Source organism: Alligator sinensis, unplaced genomic scaffold (assembly GCF_000455745.1).
Source record: "Alligator sinensis unplaced genomic scaffold, ASM45574v1 scaffold65_1, whole genome shotgun sequence".
Lineage (NCBI taxonomy): Eukaryota > Metazoa > Chordata > Crocodylia > Alligatoridae > Alligator > Alligator sinensis.
This window is the reverse complement of record NW_005842037.1, coordinates 2,430,797-2,439,269: the sequence shown is the minus strand read 5'-3', so window position 1 is coordinate 2,439,269 and position 8,473 is coordinate 2,430,797.

Here is an 8,473-nt window from a genome sequence, read left to right as displayed (position 1 = left end):
AAAAAAATTGGCCATTTTTCGCACTGTAAATCCAGCAACACTGCTGCCATCTATGGCTGACACACCAGATCTTGTACATGACTGCCTGCAAACATTGGAAGCTGTTTATTCTTCAAGGCCAAATCTGAGAGACAAACAATTGATAAAAGAGTTTCAAGCAAAGAAGGGGGAGCACGGGTGGCTGGTAGCAAGGGATGGCCGCATTATCATCCCAGCTGCCTGGGTTCATGTGGTAGTAAAGAGCACTCATCATGGTACCCACTACGGACCCAGGGCCCTGGTAAGATGGATCAGTTACTATGTAACTAGAGTGGGATTAAGAGAGGCTGCCAAGGAGGTATCAGAGACATGTGAGGTCTGCCAGAGAAATAACCCATAAGGAGGGAGAAGAAAAACTTCAGGACATCAGAGAATAGGCAATGGGCCAGGAGAAGAATAGCAGGTGGATTTTACTGAGTTGCCCCGGCAACAAGAGATAAAATATCTCCTTGTCTTTGTGGACACTTTCTCTAATTGGGTTGAGTGCTTCCCATGTCGGACTGCCCAGGCCCGGGAGGTAGTCAAGACACTCCTACGAGAAATCATACCTCGCTTCGGACTTCCAAAAGGAATAGGGTCAGACAATGGCCCACATTTCATTGCACAAATTACTCAGAAGGTTTCTGAGTTCCTGGGAATCAGCTGGCATTTACACACCCCTTGGAGACCTCAGTCCAGTGGAAAGGTGGAACGTATGAATCAGACCTTAAAAAGACACCTTGCAAAGATTTGCCAAGAAGCTCGACTCAAATGGCCAGAGGCCCTACCCTTGGCCCTGTTACGAGTAAGGGTCGCACCACATTCTAAATTGGGATTAAGCCCGTTTGAAATAATGTATGGTAAGCCTTACCCTCTGAGTCTGCCCATGGGTACTGAACAACAGTTACATGTTTTAGGAGAGGGAATGATTAGAGAATATGTATGGTCCTTGGTTTCTGTTTTGTCTTCCATCCATCAGCAGGTACGGGACGTGCTGCAGACACAGGACCAGTATCCTGCCCTGGGAAATCGATTATTACCTGGGAGTTACGTCCTTGTGAAAGATTGGAACGAGGAACCACTTCGAGCCAGATGGAAAGGCCCATATAGGGTACTTCTAACGACCCCGACGGCCGCAAAGCTCGAAGGAATCAAGACTTGGATACATTCCAGTCGCCTAAAGCCGGTGGCTGGACCAGAACAAGAAGGAATCCCTGCAGACTCCGGGACCGGAGACAGAGAACAGTGGAAGGTGGAGCCAATAAGAGACTTGAAATTCCTATTCAAAAGAAAGGAACTTTGAATAATTTGACAATCTTTGATTAAGTTTTATAAGCCTTATTATGAAATTGTTCAAGGTTTTATTGTGGGGCACCCTGATCTGTCCACTCCTACTTATAGGAGGGGAAACCCTTTTACAACAAAAATTTGACCCTCAGGAAAATGTCTGGATTTATCTGGCCCGGGAAATTTTAAATAGAACGGACTTCTGCTTAGCGGGAGGGATCAATGCTCACCTGGTTTTTACCTCATGCTTAATCGCAGTACCAACCCCTTTAAAAATTTTACAAAATTATACTATGCTGAAGAATGTAGAGAAGAAAAGTACATATCAGAATATATATATAAGTGGGGGACTATTGTAAAAGAGAAGAATAGAGACATGTTTTCCGTACGGGTTCAGGCAACAGCTAATGCTTCTGAATGTTTCCTAATAGTTAATTGTACTAATAATTGCTTCAAATTGAACCAAGGTAGAAGAATCCTTTGTAACAAGACCAATCAAATATCCTATGTATACACGCATACCATCCTTCCTCGAGGATGGTTTCTGGCCTGCGGGAGAATGATATATTCATACCTTCCAGCAAATGCTACTGGGGGACCATGCACCATTGCCCGGGTAACTGCAGTTCTTCCGTGGAAATCTGACCTAATGCACACTGAACAAACCCCTCTTGGTGGGAGGTTTAAACGAGCATACACTGCTCTCACGGCTGATTGTGATGAGAATGATTCCCCCGGATTATTATCTAAGGCAGAATACATAGCATTAGCTGCATCTATGGTGGGGGTTCCGGGTCTTGCTGTAAGTAATAGCAGAAATCTTAATGCAGTAGCCTGTGTTTTAGCAAAAGGACTAAATGCTACATCCCGAGCGCTCTCAGCCCTGAATGCTGAACAAAAACAATTAAGGGACTCTGTCTTAGAGAATAGAGCCGCTATTGATTATCTCTTGTTACGACACAATCTCGGATGTGAAACTTTAAAAGGAATGTGCTGTTTCAACCTCACTGATAATTCTGTACTAATTGAAGACAAAATTGGTGCCTTACAACGATTGGCACAGACGTTGAAAGAATCATCTGGCTTAGACTTGTCCTGGTTAACTTCCTGGCTTCCCAATTTTGGATGGTTGAAACAGTTATTTAGTATGGTTGTTTTATTTTGTGTTATAGGGATTATCGCGTGTTGCTGTATACAATGTTCACCTGTCGTCTTATCTATCTTCAGACCTAAGGTGAATCAAATGATTTTACAAACGAAGAAAGCTGAGAATACTAGGTTTGTGTTGAAACAAATTGAGTGGAGCAATTATAATAAAAATAATTAAAAATGCTCCAGAGGGGGAAAATGTCAGGTTTGACCTAGAAACCACTACACATAGCCCAAGCAAAAGTCTCTGTTATGTAACTAATGCCCATCTGCAATGATAAGGAGGAGACAGTCTTAGATAAAGGAGGCTTGAAAACAAAAGCAGAATCAGAGGACTAGGGCAAAGAGCTAATTTAAATATTAAAAATCACACCCCTAGGTGGGGAGAAAGTGTGCTAATGAAACATACATGTATGTAAATGAGATACATAGCTAAAACACAGGTATAGAGACATGCTCAGTAAAGAACTCCTTGCGTCACTCCCTTATAACCAATTAGCAAACAAGATTGCTTATGAAGGTCCAATACTCCTGTATAAAAGATGCTTAGAATTAAGAATCTGTGTGCTTGTTACGTGAAATTATTCCGCTTGCACCTTGTATTGCTAGCAATAAATCTTTATACTTTCACCCCTGGTATCTTTATTGGCTTTTGCATACCGGGCACGATCCCAGACTTGAGCTGGGGCTCAACAGATCCATTTGCTACAGCCAAGCTCTGTGTTTCAACTGTATCTGCTCTAATCCCACCAGGGCAGATCCAGGAGGATCCACCGTGGACCACCCAAAGTTAACTGATTACTGGATCACCCAAAGTTTAAAACCAACTGTCTGGCAGTGGCAGCAGCATTTCAAGTCAGACAGTGCTGAAGGACTTCATGGCTCATTACAATCTACCTGGTCCCTTTTAAACTTTTCATTCCACAGCTGTTAACAACCCTCTCTTCTTCATAATGGCCTTGATGTTTTACCAACCAAACTCTCCTTTGTTCTGCAGTTCTGCTGCCTAGTAGCTGCTCCTGGTAATGAAGCTCCTATTTCACAGCCCTGCAGATCATTTAATGTGCATTAGACTAATCATTAGCACAGTTTTTGCCAGCTGTGCTAATGCACAGTAGAATTAATCTGATGCACATTAAGCATCTCATGTAGACTCACCCACAGAGAGTGAAAGTATGGAAAAGCGGACTGCGGACTGTATTAGATTCTTAAATAGATCTGCTTTGCATTGTTTGTTCTGTCATTAACTTGCTATTAAATCATTAGGGATTTATGAGTCATTTTGCTCTGATCAAGATTTTTGGAGTGCAGCAATTTTCTTGAGAAAAAGTTTTGAACTGTCCAAAAGCAATGATTGCGTGTCAGACTGGAAAATGTGAATTGCTTGCATTGAGGTAAATGCTTGCAATCCCTGGCTAGCAGCAGAGTTCCTGTGCTAGGCACTGTGTTTCTCTAGGCAGACAGTCTCCTGTAGACCTGAGGCCTCTTTGTACCAATTAGGCTTTCAAATGGGACAGTTATTGCCTGTTCCATTTTCTATAGCTTGACTTGGGAGATGATGTGTTCCAGATCATGATTGTCAGCTTTCCCTCCTCTCCCTTCTTCGGAGGTAAATATTGAGTGCGGGTTCTTTGCAACTCTGGAGTGACCCAGGAAACATGCAGGCTTGTATTATATTTGGAAAAAACACGTGCAACAGAATCCTGACCCTAGCATAAAGAAGAACAGCAACAGATGGTCTTTGATTTTAGGTGTTGGGAATGCTGTTGCAAGTGACCTATCATCTTTAGCATAGCTGTTACATTAAAGAGAGCAGTAAACAGTCTTGTCTCGCCCTTTTTTTTGAAACCACAAAGACTGATCCAGTCTCATTTTTCCCATTCCTCACTCTGGCCTTCCTCATACAGTTTTCCATAAAGGTGCAAGATTGCTAGATGCACACCTCCTTTGATCCCATCTCATTATCTAGCTTGTTCTGCTTACTAGAATCAAAACCTCTGGCAGCTGCAGTGCTCAGAGCTTGGTGTTATGGAACTGTCTATCAAAAATTGAAATGGCTAAGAGTGCTCACTTCTCCACAATGGCTCAGTCCTCTCTAAACCTTTCCAGTTCTTCAAGAATTAAGATTTTCCAAATCTGCCCAAGAGTGATCAGTTGAGATATTCGAAATTGTCTACGAAATCTGACCCCTCATTTTCATTAAAAGTCAGGAGTCCAAATTCCTCAGGCAGCTTTAAATATCTCAGCCATCTCCTGCAATTCTGCTGAAATGAGGTAGCTATAGAAACAGGGATCATTTCCTATCCCTACTTTAAGTACAGAGATTATGGCTGCCATGATCCCAGACCTTGGGATGACCATTTGTTACTGATGGAGGAAAAACACCATTGGTGATAAGGGACACACTAATCAAATGAAAATACAGGTTCACAAAGAAATACTACAGAGGATCAAACAGCCACATTATAGACCCTGGGTCTTTTCTTCTGCAGCATTCAGTTATTCCCTGGTTGACATTTGTGCATGCTAGGGTTACATCCTAAGGGTGGGACTTTGCATTTTCCTTATTTAATTTCATTTGATTAGTTTTGGACTATCTTTTTGGTTTATTAAGGTCACTCTAAATCCTAATTCAGTTAAATGGTAATTTGGTAATTGTATGAAGTAACTAGTAGGGCTTCATGCTGGTAAGGATAGCAAAGTTATAGCTGTTTTAACCCTCAGTAAAATGGGGATAAATTTAAATCACTACAGAAACATGCAGAGGTGCCAGTTGCTAAATAACAGCTGATGTGTGCTCCTGAGCACACCTTACGCTTCTCCCCCTTTTAAGGAGGTTAAAAGTTACTTCTGTGCATAGCCAGAAATTGCCTTTCAAAGAACTTCATTAACATAGAGGGGCATTTAGAAAAGTATTTTTTCAAGATCACACACATAGCAAGAGATTCTCTGATTGAAAAGAATCAAGAACTTAAAGAACCGAAGAGAAGGAGAGAAACAGTGGTTCAGAAGGTGTGTGAGACAGTGTGCAGTTGACTGGACATGTGGTTGGTTGGTGTTCTGCAGTAATTTAGATCAATGGGACTAAGAGCTATAGCTTTGTACTTAATTTTACTTAAATGGGTGTAGGTGTGGTTTCACTGAAGGCAGTGTTTCTATAGAAGGATGGCCATAACAGATTCCAGTACAGTATAAATGTCCAAATTATGAGACTGTTTACTGGTGATACCCAATAGTAACTTGCTCCAATTTTTTCAGTTTCCTAAACCTAAAATGCAAGCTGAGATCTGGGGCAGAGCTATCCATGTCTAAAATTCTAAATTATAGTAATTTTATTTCACACGGTTATTGCCAATGCACTGTTTTGCATTTTTTTTGTCAACGCTACTTAACTATAACTCTTTCCCAAATGTTATTACAACACTGTATCCCTTTCATTTGTGTCTGTCTGTCTTACTCCAGGTTGGCTTTTTTAATTGACTTTCTTATAGAAATATATGTATACATCCCCTTCCTCCCCACAATTTGATTAGCTAGTATAAATTATTTTAACCATTTGTTTTCTACTGGCAAAATTGTTTCCATTACCCCCTGGGTATTTTTCTGCAGTGATTCCAATTGATTTATTGGAATTATTTGTCAAAGGCAAGTAGATAAACTGAAGACAGACAGCCTGTGGCTCAATTTGGCTAAGAAATGTCTGATATTTTTAATTTTGCCTCACCTCTCCAAAATCTTATCATTTTGCTTGGTGGAAATGTTTTCAGACATGCATCACAGAAGTCCTTTTTAACAGTACATTGTAATCTTGAGTCCTGACACTGTCTTCTGCCTTGCCAGGTTCACATTTCTAATATGAAATGCCTGTCTATTGATGCCATTAGTTTCCATTCAGAGACTATGAACTAAAATGTAAATGAAATATATAATGGAAACTAGCTTTATGTTACTGTTGGCATTAAAGAGAAGTACAATGACATATTTGCCTGTGGATGGCTTACATTGTTTAGGAAAAAAATTATGTTATAATGTACACACACTGGAAGCATTTGAGGGCTTTTTTGTTTTGGAAACTAATTCAACCACACAACTTTAGGCTGGGGTTTTTTTTTTGTTTTTTTTTTTTTGCATAAAAGAAGGTTTTAGAGGTATAAATGAAATTCAGAATGGCGAAGAAGGGAGTTGTGTCATGTTGGGAGCAAAGAGCAAAATAAGTTGTTATACCTGAAGCAATACGTTCAATTTTTTACAGAAGTGTTTTGTATGAGCTAATTATCAAGTCTATTGAACATGCATGCTGGCTGAAATCATAGAAAAATAGGGCCAGAAAGTATCTGAAGAGGTCATCTAATCCAACCCCCTGATCTATTCAGGATCATCCATATCTAAAATATTCTACACAGATGTCTATTTAACTGGTTCTTAAAAATTTCCAAAGATTCCACAACTTTTCTAGGTAGTCTGTTCCAATGCTTAACCACCCTTCTTTCATTTCCTCCAAATATTTCTTTGTTGCAGTTAGAAAACAGTTTTTTTTGTCCCATCCCTTGCAGCCACAAAGAATAGTCTATCACAGGGGCTAGCAATGTTTTGAAGTAGAGAACTGCTTTAAGTGAGCTTATCTCTAAGTGTGGGCCACTTCCAACCCAGCCTGAGCTGCAACAGCTGCAGCTACAGTCACCACTCCCCACCACCCAGCTGTCATGCAGGTTAAATTCCCCCAGTGCTGAAGTGTCACTGAAGTCCTGGCTCTAGGCCATTGGTTGCCAACCCCTGGTTTATTACCATCCTCTTTACATGCACCCTTCAGGTATTTGAACACTGTTATCAACCTGCTCCTCCCCCTCAGTATTCTCTTCTCCAGACCAAATAATCCCAGTTCTTTGAACTTTTCTCATAAATCATGTTTTCTAGACTTGTAATCATTGTTGTTGCTCTGCTGGACTCTTTTCAATTTGTCCATGCCTTTCTTGAAGTGCAGTGCTTAAAACTGGATGTAGTATTCTAAGTGAGGCCTCATCAGTACTAAATAGAGTAGAAGAATCCTTTCCTTGACTAGCAAGTGACATACCTTACAGCCCCATACATCATTTGGTTTGTTTTGCAACAAATGCATGCATGCAAATGTTCCTTTGTAAATGTAGGACTTTGCATTTGTCTTTACTGAATCTCATTTGATTAATTTTGGACTATTTTTCTGGTTTATAAAGGTTGTTTTGAATCCTAATCCAGTTCTCCAAAGTGTCAACAACTCCATCCAGCTTGGTATCATCTGCAAATTTGCTAACTGTGCATTCAGTCCTATCCTTAGAATCGTGAATGAAGATATAAATAGTACTAGACTGAGGACATGCCCCTGGGGAGATGCACTCAATACCACTTCCCAATTAGACATCAAACTGTCGATGATTTATTGAGCACAATGATCCAACCAAGTTATGTACCTCTATTTCAGTACTTTCATTTAGACCAAGGGTTCTCAATCTTTTTGCTCAAGACACCCTTGTTAGACAAGACGTCCCTTGTTAGACAAAGTATCCTTCAGAAAATGCCAGTTCTTAGCTTTTGTTTTATGACTATGGAAAAAAAATAGAGCACTTTTTCTGTTGCAAAGAGCTCAGAAAGACCACACAAGATCAGAAGTATTTTTGACCATATGGCTTATTATTTGAAATCTCTAGGTTTATTTTATGCATTATATCTAGGTGTTTACACACCTAACAGTGGCATTTTCTGAGAGTAGAGGTTTCTGGGATGCTGGAGGACCCAGGCATCTCCTGTTATACACTGTAGAGCATGCACATATAATATACGGGGTGCTGGCAGATGTTCAGGCCCCCACTCTAACTCATGGAGCTTTGCATAAAGCGCCATGAGTTACAGCACCCCATCTGACCCAACAGACATTTGCCTGTTGCGTCGAGCAGGTGGAGGGGGGAGTAGAGCCCACCTACAGGCGAGAAGCCAACCAAGGAGCTGCCCCTCTCCTTAGCTCCACCCACAATCCAGCCCGGGGGAT